The sequence below is a fragment of the Lichenostomus cassidix genome, chromosome 12 (assembly GCF_008360975.1).
Source record: "Lichenostomus cassidix isolate B80296 chromosome 12, HeHo_3.0, whole genome shotgun sequence".
Classification (NCBI taxonomy): Eukaryota; Metazoa; Chordata; class Aves; order Passeriformes; family Meliphagidae; genus Lichenostomus; species Lichenostomus cassidix.
In genome coordinates this window covers 3,850,672-3,869,011 of record NC_139493.1, presented here as the reverse complement: position 1 = coordinate 3,869,011, position 18,340 = coordinate 3,850,672, and the positions used below count along the sequence as shown (strand labels likewise).

The 18,340-nt window shown below is 42.4% G+C and overlaps 1 protein-coding gene across 11 annotated transcripts in view; it reads right to left on the bottom strand.

Moving 5' to 3' along the window:
* Window positions 1-18,340, bottom strand: part of FOXP1 (forkhead box P1) — a 377,497-nt gene that overhangs the window by 125,446 nt on the left and 233,711 nt on the right. The gene's annotated exons all lie outside the window — the stretch shown is intronic.

Genomic DNA, 18,340 nt, shown 5'->3' with positions numbered 1-18,340 from the left:
GCCCCCAATCTTTTCTTCATACAAGGAAATTTTTTACTGGAATTCATCTTCTTTTGATCTCACATTCAAAGCAACAGCAGCTTGATAGACATGCAAGTCTGAAAGCAAATCCAGACGCTGAAGATAAACCGCCAGAGTATGACAGGCAGGAGCATCTAAAGCTTATAAAAATGAAGAGAACAGCATGTCGTCTGAGTATTACAATAGCAGAAATCAAGAGACATATTAGGTGGAACTGATCAGCCACAAAAACAGTTCAAAAGGCAGATCATAGAAACAGAAGACTAAGCTAGAAAAAAAATAAAATTGGAAAGATCTGCTTTACAGAGCCATCACCTCCTTTCTGAGCACCGCGGCGTTTCCGCTCCAGCATGTAAACTTAAGGGGAAAAAAAAGAACAGGGCTTGTGTGTCTCTACTAACTCAGCAGTTCTTACCTTCAACTCACCAATTAATTTGCCGAGTGTACATTTCAATTACGTGTTATTCAGAGTGAAATAAAAATAGGACACTGTGCCACTCCTATCTATAGCCCAGCCCTCCCCAACACCATAGGGATGGAGAATTGGTGCCTCTTCGTTATGAGCTGCATCCCCCCACAAGGTGCAAAAGGGGCCCTGGCCTCAGCCCCTGCCACCATTTTAGCTTGTTCATCTTTCAAAGGGCTGGAGTCTTGGGATGCTCTTGAGCTCTGCCTCTGCCACCGGTGCAGAAATATTAGTTCAGAAGGCAATTTTATTTAAATTGAATTACGTTAGCCACGGAGTCCACAGCTATGTTCCGAAGGCGACACTTGCCGGGAAACAATTGCTGAAACTTTCTCTGAAAACCCATACATTTTTAATTTTTCTTCACCAAATAAGCTTCTTATTCTAATTGAAGTCAGCAAATATAATGAAAAAGTAATTCTCAAACAATTTTGTACTTAGAGCTGTTTGTTAACAAACACTGAACGAGCAGCAGTGTTAGGTTAAAGGGCAGCAGGATTCCACATTATAATTTAGCCTGCGGTTATTTCTGATTAAGAACACCCTCCGGGACGGCAAAGCAAGATCTTCTTTTGCAGCAGGCACAGCTTTTAAAATTAGCCTCTTCTCAATAATAAAACCAACAGGAAAACTGTGGATTTAAAACTGTATTAACCAATTTGAAGTGGTGCAATCAGTTTATGTCTCGCTTTCTGCAAACCACTGTTCCCTGCCTTAGTCAAGTTTCAAATGTAAAAATGCTGCCTGGATTCTGAAACTGTTGTAAGAAAGTCACCTTCTGTCATGCTTATGTAGCTATCTAATGTGCTAAAGGCTGATTATTTATCTTTAAACTGTACTAGTTTAATCTTTTAAGGTCACCACTAATCTGCTCCAACCTTTTAAAAAATAGCAGCTTTCAAGACTTACTGCTGGAATCACTAAACTCTGAGCTGAATGTCATTGTAAGGGATACATTAGCCAGAGTGAGTGTAGTTTTACAATGTAAACACCACATATAAATCCCCACCTAAATGAGAAGAAAAATATGATCTCCATGCCAGAAGAAATATCAGTAAATAAGACCAACGCTGTATTATTTCACACAAATATCATTCCAAATAATGTTGCTATTTCTCTCCCCTCCCCCTCCCTTCCCAGTGCAAAACTTGGGTGTAATTTAAAGGATCATAAGGTGTTTTTTCTTTATCTTTTCCCTTTCTCAGCAGCAACTTTGCCTGCCTGCTGTGAAGCCTCCTGACCACATTTGGAAGTTGTTGTAAAGTCCAAAACCTCCTCACAGGTTATTTGTGTGCGTGTGCTGCACAGCGGCCTTTTATACCCTTCTTTTTCCTTTTCCCCTAGACTTCTTCTGGACTTGAATGTCACAGTAGACCTTGAATGTGAAATGGCTTCAAGCTAATTGCTTTAATTGCTTGAAGATGTGCAGGCAGGTGAAACCTGATCCCCTTGGCCATTGTAGAGACCAGGAACAACACAGGAATGTTTACATAGTGGTTTGAGTTTAATAGACAGTAGAGCTGAGTTTCAGACAGCTAGCAAAAACACAGCTAATAGGTGACCTCTTAATGTAGTCCTCCTTTTTAAAAACAAAATACAATTTCGTTTTATACAAGGCAGTGTCCCTAAATGCCAAGGTTATCTGCTTGACTTTTTGAGTGAGCATGCACTGCGTTGCACCTGACATTTATACCAGAAACTCTACCCTGAATGCATTTCCCTCTACCTTAAAACAAAAAGCACTTTATGTGTCAGTCACCTTACAAACAGATTAGAGCTGGATGGGGTTTCCTCGTAAGTGCAGTCATTTTAATTTAAAATTGAGTGTGTTTCACCACTGTCATACTCCTTTCCCCTCATCCCCTGGGCACTCCTACCCTCTGGTGGGCACAAGCACAAGCCCTTGGAGGGGTCTTCTGGAAAGGCCAAGTACTTTTACTCCTTTTCCAGAGCTTCCAGCACATTTGCACCACTGAAGATACAGACTGGCTGCAACGCACTTTTTCAAAGGCACAGTTTGGTTTCACACACGGCACAAATTCAGCAGCTCTTCCTCAGGCAAAACACCTCCTGACTGAGAACTGCAGCATTCGGGGTCACTGACGATCAGGTTTGCTTTCCAAGAATCATGAGGTAAGTAAAACACACTTGAAATCAGCCAAAGACCAGTGAGCAGGTACTGCACAAGTGTAGAAAGCAAAGACTGAATTTGGCAGCAGCGGTAGCATAAAGGTATTTACTGAAGGTCTAGTCCAAAAAACAAACAGTGAAAACAGGTAATACCAAATAGTTACTTTCCTGGCGCAGGCACTTCAAGTTTTGTTGCCAATCCTAAAAAACAGTTAAAATTGCTTGTATTGAGTGAATAGCTGCTAAGAAATGGCATGTGTTGTATCCCATACAAAAAGGAATAAATAAAATAAAATTTATGGGGAAGGAAAAAGGGAAGGCAATCTGAGAAATAAGACTGGAAAAAGCTCAAACACACTAAAGGCAGAGATGAGGCCAAACTGACGTGTATTTGATACGAACGAGAAAGGAAAACAACTCCCTGACACAGAGCCCTGCAAATAAAGGGCATTTTCAGTCTGATCTTGGCAAATTCCTCTCAAAAAGTTTCAAATTCTGTAGTACTTATGCTGGACCTACCAACCCCTTGAACAGAAGCAAACAGAAGCAGGAGGAAGGCTGCGCTCTGGATGCAACTGTGGCTCCCAGGAAGACAATAGACACTGGCTGTTCTGCTCTACCTTGCCTGTTATTCCCAATCCTCTGAAGCAAATGAGTAACTGATCTTAAATAATACAGAACAAAGGGAACAATAGGAGCTGGGAGGCAAGCTGGGATACTTGGGAACATGCCTCTTTCTTTTGAGAGACAATCTCGCTGGCACACATGCACACACTGAGTTATAGAATCACAGAAGTTGTTGTCCCGTCGTCCCCCCACCATCACCTCCTAAAAAGTTCAAATTCCAGCCACTGTGGGGTTTTAATAGATTTTTTTCTGCACGGCCTGAAAAGATTATGACAAAAAAAGAGAAAGTTCAGAATAGGGGGGGAAACAAAAAAAAAAAAATAAAAAAAAGAAAACAGTGTCAATTTAAAGATTTAGTATAAACCAGTCCAAGCCCGTGGGAGGAACGCTAAGTGGAAAAAGTAAACATGGTCCCCCCAAGAAGTTCCCCTGGAAGCTGAGCAGGCAGCCAGTGCCTGGTACCCACTGCCCCGCGCCCGGGGAGGTCAGCCCAGCTATGCTAAACTGACAGGTTCAGTTTACAGCAGGCCAGCACTTTGTTTGGATATACTGGCCTTGCTCACCGCCAGCTTAACAACAGATGGCTCGAAAACTTTCATTATGTTGCAGAGGGCTGAACTGCAAACAATCGGGAAAACTGTGAAAAGTTTAACTCCCTGCGAGCCGAGCGGGGAAGCACTGCCCTCGCCAGCCGGCATCTCCTCCCGCCCCGGCCATGGGCGCCTTTAAATTAATTAAAGCGGGATGGGATGATTAATCATACCTGCGCGCGGTCCTGGGGATGCCTGGGAAAAAGAATTTGCCATTTGACAAGGTCATTTCAATAAAAGTAGCATTCCAGGAGAAAATGGACTTTGACGGATTGCAAAGCTGATTTTAAACCTTCCTCAAGCCTCTGGCTCTAGGAAAGTTATAGAAAGTTTCTGCAATAATCCTCCAATTGGGGTTCATTGGGAGCTTTCTGATGAGTGTTCTTCCATCTCCAGAAATAGAGCCTCCGTCCCTCAAATTCCCACTTCAAACTTTCACCCTCCACGGCAAGAGAAGGCCACCAAATAATCTAACATGCAGATCTGAATATGATTTATCCAAATCTGTGTATAATTTAAATATTCATCTAACTGATTTGATTCATACGCACCCTAATATCTTTTAACGCTCTAAGGCAGGTTATAAATGCACCTTCTGAGGTTTAATTCAATTGACAGTCTTATATACATCTCATCACTGAAAACGCATTATTTTATATTATTCAAGAAATGAACAAATCTGTTTTCCACAAATGTATTTTAAAAGCGACTCTTTCCTGTTATTGAAAGAAAATTGTGTTTATTACTCCTTTAGCATAGTGTAAACTCATAAACGTCAACAGAGAGTACAAGGAAAACTGTCAACTAAATATTGTTTCCTTCATGAGCTGCTCTTCCAAGTCAATTACGCCTTTCAACTTCTGGGGCATTGTATGATAAACTGGCAGTAAAAATCATTCACATTAATATACCATGGTGCCTTGCCTGCAAAAGGTAATTAAAGAAGTAAATGACTCATAAGAATAGACATATTAGCTGCAAAATGAAAGGCAACTGAGCTGCCACATGAAAATATGTACCATTAAGATACTGCATTTTCATATTCCTGTAATCAGCTTCAGTAGACTAATGCTTATTTAATCCAGTTCTCGCCTAAGTCCATCAACAACTGTTTTTTGCTGTTTTCTCCTTGACTGAACATTATGTGTGCAGGTTTGGAATAAATACTGCAATAAGATTTTTGCATAGTCAATTGAAGAACAGGTTTTTTATCTTTTAAAAACTATTTTTCTTTCCCACCAGGAGGAATACAGCGGAGAATGATACCAAGAAACCCCACATTTCCTGGGGTTCTTTCAGTGCCGATATGCTTTGAGCAAAATATATACCCCAGTCTAGCATTTACCATTTTGATTGTGAAATACAGCAGGAAATCAAGCCTCATCTTCCAATTTTCCTGTTCTTCATATGGGAAAGGGTTTGCCTTGTTAATGCATGTTTTTATGAGGGTTAGAAAAATTAGACAGGTTTTCTCTGTATTAAATCTTTGATACAAGGTGAGGCAAGGAGAAGAATGGGCACTGCTGGATTTGTGGAGGAGTTGGGGAGCCTCAGGGGCATCACCCCTAACAACCTGCTCTGCCCAGCCTCAGCTGACAAGACCCAAACTCCAAACTCACACAGGCACCATCCTGGCATCCCACCTTGGCAGCAGAACCGCCAAGCCCAGCACAACATGCTCATGATTTTTGTGAAGGAGATCACCCTGCAGTGCACATCTCAGTCCACCCTGCAGCCACCACATAAACCAAAGCCTCTTTGGTGAAGGGTCTTGGGTTGAACTTCATGAGTCCATCCTTCTCCCCTCAGGGCGATGGCAGGGACATGGTAAAATTCAGGGAACAAAGTACACTTGTTTCCAAAAGAAAATACCCTGCAAAATACTCAAACATTTATAACTCATCCTGTTTGCGAGCAGTAATTAAAATATTCTTTTCATCACAATAATAGCTCTCTAAGGCCAAGATACAAACTGCTTTTGACTGCATAGCTCTGACAATTATTTCATTTTCTAAAGTATGGGGTGGAGTGAACTTCAGTATCTCAGCAATTGCTACGGTGCTCTGTTGACAAATGCTGACTTTCCTAAACGGCAGACGCCGTGTATGTACCATCCATCCTTTATTTATTGTGCCCGACACAGGTTTATCCTTGCAAAAAGAGATTTTTCAATAAAAATCTTCACACATTGCTTCGCAACCTGCATTATATGTTGCTTATTTATCACTATCAGTAAGAAATAGTATAAGACTTAAAATGCAGGATCAATCATTATTTAAACTGTATTATTGCTTCTCCATTTGAGCAGACATCACTTTGTACCCACAATTAATGAGCTCTAGTCCTTTTTCTAATTAAGGAACAAAGGTTCTTGTGTGCAGAGTATAGAGTGACACTGTCTAGAGAACACACATTTAAATAGAAGAGAATCCTTCTAATTACCTTACAATAGGATTTTTCATATCCAGGAACATAATAGGATCAAGAAATTAGAGCATTTCCAACAGCATTTACAAATAAGTAATTACAAAACACTGTTAAAAGGTAATAATGAATCCCTAAAAACAAGGGGACCTTATGGAGACTAGTGCCTAACACTATCATATTTATAAAATTAACCTTTGAGCATTGATACAGGGAAAAAGCAACACAAATTATTTTATAGATGTGTATATATAGAAATAAATCCAAGAAAAAAAGAGGAGTCAGCTATTAGAACCTAAACCACTTTAGGACTGCACAGATTAGGATCCAAACACATAATTAAGAAAGTCAGAAAGGTAACCTCACTTTATCCAGTAATTAGGGCTGTTAGAAATCGGATACTGTCTCTTAAAAGTGTTACAAATACACAGCACTACTAAATAACCTGCACTGCTGGGAAAGTATACTCGCTATCAAGGGCAAAGCTGCTATACACTGAGGTAACAGTAAATGACAGACTGTTGTTCAAGTCCATTAGCTGCTATGTGATAGGAGCACATTCACTAGCACACGACCTGTGAAAAATCTTAGATCTCTTTAAATCTTTGAATTGGATTGCTGCATTAATTCTTAAGAACTGCAATCCTTCAACCAAGTCAAATTACCCTCATTAACAGGGGAAAAACTGCCTCTGCAATAAGTTAAAAAAAAAGAGATATTTATTACCTATAATCACTTTCACGTACTTCACCTGGAAGTGTGACAAACTGGGACAACAACTTCAGAGGCTGGCACCAGTTCAGCTGCTGGTGGGGCCGGGGTGGAGGGGACAAGCCACACACGTGTCACCCTCTGTGCCTGTGCACACTCCTGCATTCAGCGTGAATACGTGTGCTTCTTGGGGAAAAACCTCAATGGGTGTTCTAAGAAAAGAAAAATCACTAAGAATAAGCACAGGCACTGAAGCAATCTGTGTGTGTGCCACTGAAATAACCGCAAAAGAGGAGGGGAAATTCTTCAGTTATTCAAGGCTTGATTAGAACACTACTTCATAATTAGGCACGTTACAAGTATTGTCATCAACCAGAAAATTCATGTACTAACTCAAAGGTCTCAGAAGCTGGCTCAAGCCTTCTATTCATTAACAACATCTGCTATTAATGTTTAACCCTCATAAACTTGCACCAAACATTCAGCAGTCAACAAAGATTAAAAATAAATATTTTGTTGTGCTCTTTTGTCCGCGTGGTGATCTGCTCAGTTCTGCGGGTATCAAGAACCACTGCAACAGCCAGAGAGATAATGGACAAATATTTGGTCTTTGTTGGAAAGAAGATATTTCTTTCTCCAAGAAAGAAATCACTGCTTCTCTGCACTTCAGATGCTACAGCTCCCGAGCCAGGCCGGTGCAGCACAATAAACAGCAATGCAGACAGTACAGATACACATGCACCTATACGATGGTATGAATAATTTATTTTAAAGATTAAACTCTCTGGAACAATTTTCAGGATGAGCATTCTAAAGGCCCCTCTGTTTAAATTTTTTCTAATTTAAAAATGAGCGTTCCTGGGACGAAAGATTCACTGTGAAATGGGGAGCTGAGTAAGTCCAGGATCCAGAAATGAGAAACAGAGCGTTTCATCTTCCTTTTACTGCTGCGAGTCCAGATGAGAGCCCTGATCTTGCAGTCAGATCCTAATGGGCAGATCCTTGGAAGAGCCTTTGGAAAGACTCATTTCCACCAGTGTGGTTTTAATGTAAGCGTTGCAATCTGCCTGTGCAGGCTCATTTACAGCACGGAGACAGCTAAGTGGTGAGCTAATGCGACCCTCTAATGACTCCTGGAAGTGCATCCGGACATCCCCCGTCCCTGTCCCTCTTCCCACAGATGGATGTGGGTAGCACAGTCCCTGCTGGTCCCATCCTGGCTCCCAGGGGCAGTTCTGGAGCCCTGGCAGGCAGGTCCCACAGCTCCCTGCCCTCCCTGCTCCCTCCTGCTCGCACCCACCCAGCCAACCCCTGCTCAAACCAACCCTGGAGTCTCCACAGAGCCCAGCATTCCAGCATCAGGCAGGCGAAGATCCTGCCTGCACTCATCTCACCATCATTTTCTGATCTGCAGCAACGCCAAGACACAAACCAAGCCACAAAAGTAATGAAAAATACAGCTCTTTTTGTCTTCAAACATGACATTCATGGCGGATTCACTGTCTGCATGTTGCAGCACGCTCTATTCTTAGCACCGTGCCTTTTAAAGTTAGGCCCATTATTTTCTACGGTGTATCAAGATCAGTATGTATAACATATGCCATATTGTTGACACTTCCCTGGATGTACTGCACACCATATGCCTAAAGCACTAAAAGGGGTGATGAACAGAGTGGCAATACTGAAAGGAGAACAAGATACACCGAGCATGTTGAATGAATTCAGTTATATAATTCAGCCAGTAAGGGTTTCCATACATTTAACAATCTCCTCTTTTTTTTTTCCCCCTTTTTCTTCCCCCCCCTTGTATAAAAATGAATTTAACAACTTTCCACTGTGAAAAGTTGACACGCTGGACACGTATTCAAAGCAAACATTTAATCACAGGGGGCCCACCAGGTCTAAAAAGTATACATGTAAAGATAGATCATATATAATCACACCAATAAAACAAACAAAAAAGGACTATTCATACATTTTAGCAATAAACTAAAAAAATAAAACATACAGTTCTGCTCCTGCTTCCACTTGTCCTTTATTTTACCTTGCATAAATCTATACCCCAAGTCCAATTCCTAGAACTAGGGAAGATGTCATCTTGCCCATCTTCAGAGCTTTATTTACTAGTTTCTCTACTAAGAATTATTATTTGAGGAATCCAGAAACTAATGCTCTCTTACACCACAGCATTTTTGTCCAAATCTTCTGGAACGGATTATAAAATTGAAATGTAAGGAGGAACACAGCCGAGCTATATTTATAACACGAATGCTGCTCTTCAGAATCTGATACATACACATGTGTATCCTCATTTCTATGCCATCCCTCGGCACGCTCTAATGGGTACACTAGCTGAATACTCGTCATTAAAATAAGAGAAAAAGAGAGAAAAAAAAAGGAACTGACTCATCACTGAGAACAGTTTTGACAGGACTTGCATGCAGAGCCCTGGCAGAGAGGTTCAAACTATTTAGTTGCGACCGGCTACAAACGACAAACTTTGGACTGAATTATTAATCAGAGGGAAAAAATAAACATGCAAACTCTCAGCACAGGTACGGGCTGATGCACAGGTGAACCCAGGTCTAATCTGCCAGTTTAGTCCTTGGAGTTATGTGCTACCTGGAGGAAGGAAAATATCTGGAAAGCAGGTATCACTGCAGGGAATTCCCACTGCCAAGACACTGACAGGGTCAGGGAGAAGAGAACAGCATCACAGAAACACCCAGCAGGAACACACAGGACTCTTCCAGGGGAGAATCCCAGCTGGCATCAAGCACAGGGAAGGTGCAGGGAAGCAGGCAGCTCTCCTGGCATTCCAGGAGCACGGCCAGCTCCTCACAGGGATGCTGCTAATGCTCTGGAGCTAATGATGCCATGCAAAGCTGACGCTTCCCCGTCCTCTGTCGTTAGTGCCACTATGCACCCACAGGCAATGGATCAAAGGGGCTATGAGAAGATAAGGGGAATCCATTTTAATTTCAAAACATGAAAATTCTGGCACAGGAGATCACTACAGAAGATCAGTTCTGTACCCGTGGCGTGTTGAAGGGGAATGTTGCATTTTAAGTGTACACACACATAACTATTTATCTGAGTAAGCAATATCATTAGCAGAATAAAACAACCTAAAAGGAACATGGGCCTTTTGTTAAAGTGGAAGACAGAATCCTCTTGGTGAAAAACATCAAAGAAAAGGAACACATGCTGATGTTTAAAAACAGTCTATGTCTAATACAGAACATCAAGACGTTAAAAAAAAAACAAAACCAACACAAACCAACAAAAAAAAAACGCCTTTGCTTCACAGTATTTTCCTTAGAAACAAATTTGTACTTACTGGTCACCAGGAAGGGGCTGCCAGTGCCCATTTAAAGCACTGTCTGTGCAATCCACTGACAACTCAGATAAGAATTAATATACACAAATTTCACATTGTCAAAATTAGGACAAGTGGAAGTTTTGTGAGTGGAAACACTTGCACTGCCTCAGTATTAGGCCAGAAGGTAAACAGAAGAATATGTTCCAAAAAAACAGAAAAGGAAGGGGTTTAGACAGGCATGCCAGTGCCTGCTCTGTTCCTGCTCTGAGCTTTCTCTGGAGGAAAACAAAACAAAACAAAGCAAAACAAAACAGCTCCATTTTGCAAAAGCCACGACTGTACAGCTATTTGCAGAGGGAAGTGGTGAGCAGGCAACACCTCCTGTCAGCATCCCTGGGGCTGTGCCTTCAGTACACCAACGCTGGCCATGAGATGTCAAGCTGGGGTGTGAAAAAGCCTTTTACCTTCTGGTCTCTAGCTCAGGGCTGGTCCAAACAGAGCACAGCCAAACTTTCTACTGGCTGTTGGCGACGTTAGTTGGATGGACTTCGTCCAGTTGCTTGTGGACTACTGTCCATATTAGGAAAAAATCCCCACTTGATGCTGGCACTGGGATCCAGCCCTATCCACAGACACCGGCAGCACTACAGACTGCTCCTCAGCAGCCAGGTTGAGCCACAAGGATCACAGCCATGTCAGTGTGCCCAGGATCCTTAATAAACAGAATCACATAAAGCCAAAAACAATTCTGCCATGGCTAATTAAAACATCTCTTGTGCTTGCTCTGTAAGAAAACCCACACAACAACACATGAGCAACAAAAACAAAAGTAAAAAAAATCCCCTAAACCACCCTGTGGTGAACTTTGTTTCCTTTTCCGAGTGGCGCTGGTGACGTTTGCAGCTCGGGAGGGTAAAAGGGCATTGCTAACACGGCAGCTTTTAATTCTGCCAGGCAGATCCCCCAGACCTGTAAAGAGCGTCTGCTTCCTACCCACCAGGCCATTAATCACAGACTCCTAAAAGGTTCAATTCATGTGCCCACTCAGAGAACTCATGAGATGCCTGATAGTCATGTGTCATTCGAGAAGGGAACAAAACTGCATTCTTCTCTGAACTGAGGTAGCTCCTATTACCAGGAGACTGTCTCCCCTGGGAGCGACCAGAAGAGGGAAATGAAGGAGAGCTGACTCAAAGCTCTGCCTCAAAGACACATAATTGATGCAGAAGGGAAAGAGAGTTATTAGGAAGCTGCCGCTACCCTTATTTTGCCAATAATCTGGGGAATTGGTGAAAGGGTTTTGAAAGTGGTGAAAAATATCTCCAATTTTTACTAGATACATTCCAGACAGACAGGCTGCTCTCCAGGAAAGACTGCCCTCCTCCTCTTGTAAGAGCTTGGCAAAAGCAAAGGAGGTTTCTACCACTTTAAAATTGGACCATTTCTTCTAATGATTAACTTCACTCTTCCAGGGACCTTTTGAGCAGCTGGAGGTGATGCCTGGGCTCTATGCATGCTCACAAATCCTTTGCTTCCCTTGATATCCCCTGCTTCAAAAAAATCTCGATCCTTATCTACTGATGCTCTTAAAAGCCTGGGAGATACCAACCTGGGTGTATGTGAACCAGGGGTAACTGACCCCCCCAGACTGGGCTGAAATGTGACACACAAATATATCATTTGACACTGTCATTTCCTGGAAATGACAGCTGCAAAGAAAAGAGTACGAAAAAGGGAAATGCACACTTTTGCAGCTTAAAAAATAAACGGTTGTATTGGTCTGCATTTGACAGAAAATTAGGGAAAAACAAGCAGGAAAAATCCTGCCCTCCTGCTTCTTCTTACTGCTTTTCTTTGATTACTGCTCTACTACATAAACTGAGGTATAAAACTGAGAAAAATTAAAAAACCAACAGGCACCCCAGCAATTGCCTCATATCCTTGTTATTTTCCTGGAAATATCCACGCCTTTAAAGAAATGTTATCCACATTCTCTTTTTTCAAATTTTTCCCCTTACAAAATTCAGCAACAAACCAGACGGTGCAACCAAGTTTCAGGCAGCCTGGCACATTCACTGCCACTCTGTTTTACCTTTCTCACTGGCACCTTTTGATCTCTCAGGCTTTGGGAACACTAAGCTGAACTGATCTCCTGCTGTAATTCATAATTACCAATTCACAGCTATTTCAGCACTCTGTAGATGCCAGCCCGCTGCTCAGGTGTCAATACGGAATTGAAAAACCCTGGAATTTTTTGGCCAGTTGGGATGTTTTTTTTAAATTTTCCCCATTCCTCCACAGTGCTACAAAAACCTCACTGAGCTGCTGCTGTTACAGAAGAGCCAACCTGGATGCTTCGTGCTGCCCAGAGCAAAGAGGATGCTGCTTTCAAAGCGTTGAAAAGGGGGTTATGATACATAAACAGCCTTTTTCAGGTTCAAAAAATATCTTCCCATTCAGCATCACCATTATCCCTACTGGTTTCCTGTGCCTGCAGCTGCTCCCCAGCAGGCAGATACAAAACACAGCTCCATGGGTGATGCTCAGCCCTCATCCCTGGGCACAACCTGAACGGGTCACCATGATGATCTCTCTCCAGCACAGGTAAAAAACAGCCATGGGCCACAAAAAACAGCCACCATGGGCCACAGCTCAGTCCCTGCCCAAGCAGGGGGCAGAGCTGCCTGTGCAGGGCTAATGGGGCCATCCCGGTGGCCACCTCTGTACCCACAACACAATCTTAGCTATTGTTCTACAGCCATGAAAAATTAAGCTGGATGGTTAAAGTTTCCCACTCCAGATGCTGGTATGAGGCCCTGTAGTATATCTTGCTCTTGTGGTTTACCTGTGGGACCTTTAGCAAAGGAAGTCCATGCTGGGAGTGAATGTAAAATATGGGACCATGCAGGCTGGAGACAGAGTCTTAACCAGAGAGTTTGAATTAAAGTGTTTCACCAGTGATCCTTCATTAGGCCTTTGCCCCAAGTTCTCTTACAAAATACTCACAACACACACCCCCTTCAAAATCATCCTGAAGTCCTGCAACAAAATTAAAAAGCCTCTTGTCCACCATCTGGATTTTACAGATGGGGCAATGAAAGCACTGAGATGAGAAGAATTCAACACTGGAAACAATACTTATGAACTACAAACAGATAAGTAATTCTGAACATTTAGAAGTTGAAACAAATACAAAAAGACCTTTTATTTTGCTCCTTACTACCATAACTCAAGCACTTTCTAGTCTTCTCTTCAATATAATCAATGAATTTACAAATTGGTAAATCCTTGTATCCCATTTTTGGTGCTGGAAACGAAGCAGAAAATGATCCTTTTAATCTTCAAACAACCTTAACACAGAAACACTTCTGTGTTTTGCTGTTTGGTGGGGAAACATGCCAAAATATCAACATCCCTGGCTGGAGCTCAGGTTAACACTATACCCAAGTCCTCCAGACCACCACCTTGAAAGAGAGGTCTCACATCAAAATCCCAGTCTGAAATATTGCCAAAACACTGGAAAAGTTCAGGTTCAGATCCACATCCACATTTTGTATCTCAGGTTTATATCTAAACCAAATATAAGGATTCTCTTGACTTCTTCCAAAGAACAGTCTTTTAAGACATAAGACTCCAGAACCAATAAAAAAGGTAATTTAACAATATCTCTAGTGTGTCACCAATCATTTAAAGGGCCTTGAGGCTGCTGCATTCCCACCACAGTACAGCAGCTTTCCCACCCTGCTGGTTTTCAATTGACACCCTCTGTGTTGATATTTTTTTCCAAGTTAAGCCTGATGGCATTTTTTAAGCTTCCCCACACAGCTGATGTCCTCTGCCTGTGCCACTGCTGGGTCCCAGCAGTGCTGCTGTGGGCAGTGCCAGGCAGGGCAGTGCTGGAACTCACAGGGGTAGGGCCAGGGGTCTTGTCCTCCCTATTCCCCAGGGCACAAGGTCCAGGAGAATATGAGAAACTTAAATTTAGGAGACAGAAGTCAAAAGGGGGAAAATATTTTTAAAAAACCTGAAAAAGAAACCCCTATGAGAAGGTTATTGATCAGGAACGCATAGCAATAACTAACTTCAGAAACTTGCCAGTGTACCCATCAAACAAAATCCACCAAACTTAAGAGCGTGGAACTCCACCATTTAAAATGCACTTATGTACTGCAAGTGAAATTAATAGTCATAACAAGAAAACCTCCTTCAAAAAGTTTTCCTTTGCAAATACCTAGCGTATACCCCACCACCAGAGTCAGGAGGAAGTTTCCAAATGGGTAACTGCTAAATGAATATATCTGCTAAAGGAATCAGGGGGTTTTGTGCACTTTGAGGCTATGTGTTTAGCAGGCTTTGATACTTCAATGAAAAATGGAGGTGGCAATGATTTGCAGACTAAATTAGTGTTAAATACTTCAAAGAACTGGACAAACAAGTCAGCAGCAAAAATTTTATAGGTTCACTTCCTTCAAGGGAACTTAAGGAGCCAGCATTTTATTGCTGCGAATTCTAGTCACTCCTTTTACCCCTCAGCATCTGTTTGAAATATGTAGTAGACAATTGCTTTTTTGGCTCTGACTCAGGTGGTTGAAATACAGGACAAACAGACTACTGTATATAAGCTTTCCTCCAGCAATGAAAATTTTTATTAACTCTCTTGCATAGCAAACTCAGCTGCCTAGCTTCCAATCCCTATAGAATCATCAAGGAATGTGGCTACTTATTAATTCCGGTGGTCAAGCACAGGGTGGATATGTTGAGACTTGTCTGCAATACGTAACCTCACATTTCAAAAAAATAACAGGGAAAAAAAAAAGCTACGGAGGGAAGGAAAAACATAAATGAGTTCTGTTTAGTTCATCATTCATAAGTGTAAAATTCCAAGCTAAATACTAGCTCTGTACATAAATATGTCAGCCCTGTCAGACGTTTCAGCCAAAGAAAACAAGGCCCATGGTGGAGGGGTTCAGAATTATCCTCAGAGCCATGAACCTGCCCCACCTTCCATTGCTGTCTCAAATTCAGGAGTTTTCTCTCACTGGTGCTTCATATAAACAACCTGCAAATGCTGCCTAAAAATTACTCTTCTCACTCCACCCAGCTGAAGGACCGGGGAAAAGAAAAGAACAAGGACAGAGGAACATAACACAGAAAGGAAGGTTCTTGTTCCCCAGGAGACTTTATTTAGAATGATCCTGGCCACTTGAAACTCCTACATTTCATTGCTTCTGCATCCTCCACGCTGCTTGTGTAGTGGTGACCACTTTGCAAAGCTTTTGATCCCTGAGAAGCGCTGTGAGATGTTTTCCAGCATTTAATGCTGGATAAAACTCCCTCTTCAAGTTGTGGTTATGCACCAATTTGAGCCAACCTGAGGCTGTTGTGGTGCTTTTAGCCTTCTGTTGTGTTTCCAATGTCATAAATAACCTAATAGCAGTGGTCAACATTTAAAAATAAACACTTGCCCTGTATTTTCTACTCAAAACAACTCCAACTGTCTGAAATCTGCAGATATAATCCATTTTTGCATTGTTAGTTGATATTTAACACATAGATTATTAAAGAGCTGGACTTTGCTTAAAGCTCCCCTTGAGTTGTGTTACATTGTTTGGGAAAGAAAGCCACAGTCTACAGCTAGTTATTTGCTCCAGCTAATTTCCACACCAACAATTTCAAAAGTCTGTTCCACCAATGCCATAAATCACAGGATGACTGCAACATGAAGAGTACAAAGAGCCATCAAGGGCTGCCTATAGCCCAGAACTCTTTATCATGACATGCCCATGGGGATTGAATCCCCCTGGTGGGACCCACCACAACCTGAAGCAAAGTCCTACCATAATTTTCTGGTCATCACACCCTCCAAGTATTCATTTGACTCAGGTATTTGTTCCAGTTTCTCCAGAGCGAGCACAGAGGATGATGCTTCTCATCCCTTTAACAAAACTGCAGCTGCTGGGTGAGTAGAACGTGATTCTTATTTCTTCTATTCCTTACTGCCACTACAAAGCAGGGCTTCCCTTCCAGCTTTCAGCTCCTGCTTGCTGTCTCCCTGGGAGCAGAGGCTCTCCAGCACCTCGGTTCATCTGGCGAGCACTCATGGTGCTGCAGAATGTCAGCTCACCCAGCCCCTCCAGCAGCCCCTCGCACTCAGATATGATTACAAGCATCACAGGTGGCTCTCCCAGATGGTGGCCAAATAGCACAGATACCTGCCCTGAGGCTTGTTTCTGCAAGGACAGGGAGCATCCCCACAGCTCTGAGTACACCAGGGGCGTGTGGCCACCATCCACCTCCAGCTCCCACCTGGGCAGCCGTGGCCACCAGCCCAGAGAAATGTGCCCCTGGTCCCCAGGCAGCTCATCAGGAAGCACTGTAGGTGTGCAGCCTCACAGATTTGTGACCACTGCAACTCACCCGTGTCCAATTTCTTAGAGAGGAATTGTTCAAAGCTGCAATCCGCTGGACCACAAAAGGTAAAGCCCTGTGACCCTCAGGAGACAACCTCAAACCCTCTCTCCAAACAAAGCCTGCCGTGCACAGGCTCTGACAGGGAAGCAATTCTGGGGCTCAGCCACACCAGACTTCTCTGTGTCTTCCAAGTCGTTCTGACTCCTAAAGAAAAAGCACCCTCTCCATGAAAAGACAGGCACTAGATGGAAAAAATGCAGATACCCAAGGAAATCTTGCAAAATGAGATACATGACCACATTGGGAAAGGCTATTAATACCATTTGTTGAATTTCCTTTAAACCATGTATCCAAAACAGCCAGCAAATCATGGCAGTATCATACAGCAATGGTACTCCAACCAAGTGCTGAAAGCTGCACCCAGAGTAAACCCAGAGTAAATCCTCCCCAGTAATGAGTACCTCGCCTTTGTCACCACGTAGGTAAGGAAAGGAAGCAAAGTACCTGATCACACAGTTTGCAACCTTCCCCAGTATATGGAATGCCAGAAAATCCAGAGAGAGACAATTACAGTTTAGAGAGCCCAGTCAACCATTTTATCTTTTCAATACTTGGGAGTGATACATATATTGAACCCACAGCCAGATATAACTGGTCCTAGATGCAGAAGAATACATAATCAGAAAAACAGGCAGTATTTTCTGCTTTAAGTGATTTATGCAGTAGCATGGCATGGCCTGAGCAGGTCTTCACTTACCACCACAGGGCTCTGGATCTCTCCAGCCCCCCACCCTTCCAAGGTGTCTGAAGGAATCGCCTAAGTGCTTTACAGAAAGTTGTTTTATCTGTGTCTTAGGCAAATGAAGCACTAAATAGAAGTGCCAGATTAAACACCACACATAAATCTCACAATAAATTGTACAAACAGTTAAAAGCAAAAGCATCGTAATAAACTGCTCCTGGAATTGCCTAATCTTGCAGCCCTGAGTCTAAGGATTTGCTTCAGTGCTAGTGCTGCCTTATCCACTTACAAAGGTGTAAGAGAACCACAGAATCACAGTCTACCCTGAGCTGGAAAGGACCCTGCCTGCTTCCCTCATATTCCATTTTCTGGATAAAAGTGTGGCCTTTTAATTAAACTGTTGCCACTTGTCATCTTTTACCTTTTTTCCTTTTTTTTTTTTTTTTGGTGCCTTCACTCTTGCTTCTCATTTAAGATTCAATTTAAATTCCCAGAATAAAGCTGGATCCTGCAGTTTGAATTTGGAATGCTCAGCCCAACAGTTCTAGGAGTTGCCGAAGTAGCAAATCACCCCAGTTAGGTGCATAATTTAATTACATTTATCTGATAAAATGTCACTTTCTTACAGGAGACCCTGAATAACATGTTTTCCCCGAAATATCCAGAATCTGATTCATTTGTTTTACTCCTGCCTTATACTGGCTTAGCACCACTGGCAACAGCAACAGCTTTACACCGATGGGAAGATGAAATAAATCCAGGGAGACACAGACACACCGCAAGCACACCGAAATTAATGTGCTTTTCACTGCTCTTCGTGTACAAACACACAGGGAAAAGGAGGAATAAAAAATTTTTTTCTTTTCTTCCTCGTTTTTCGCCAAGTTCCTGGCTAT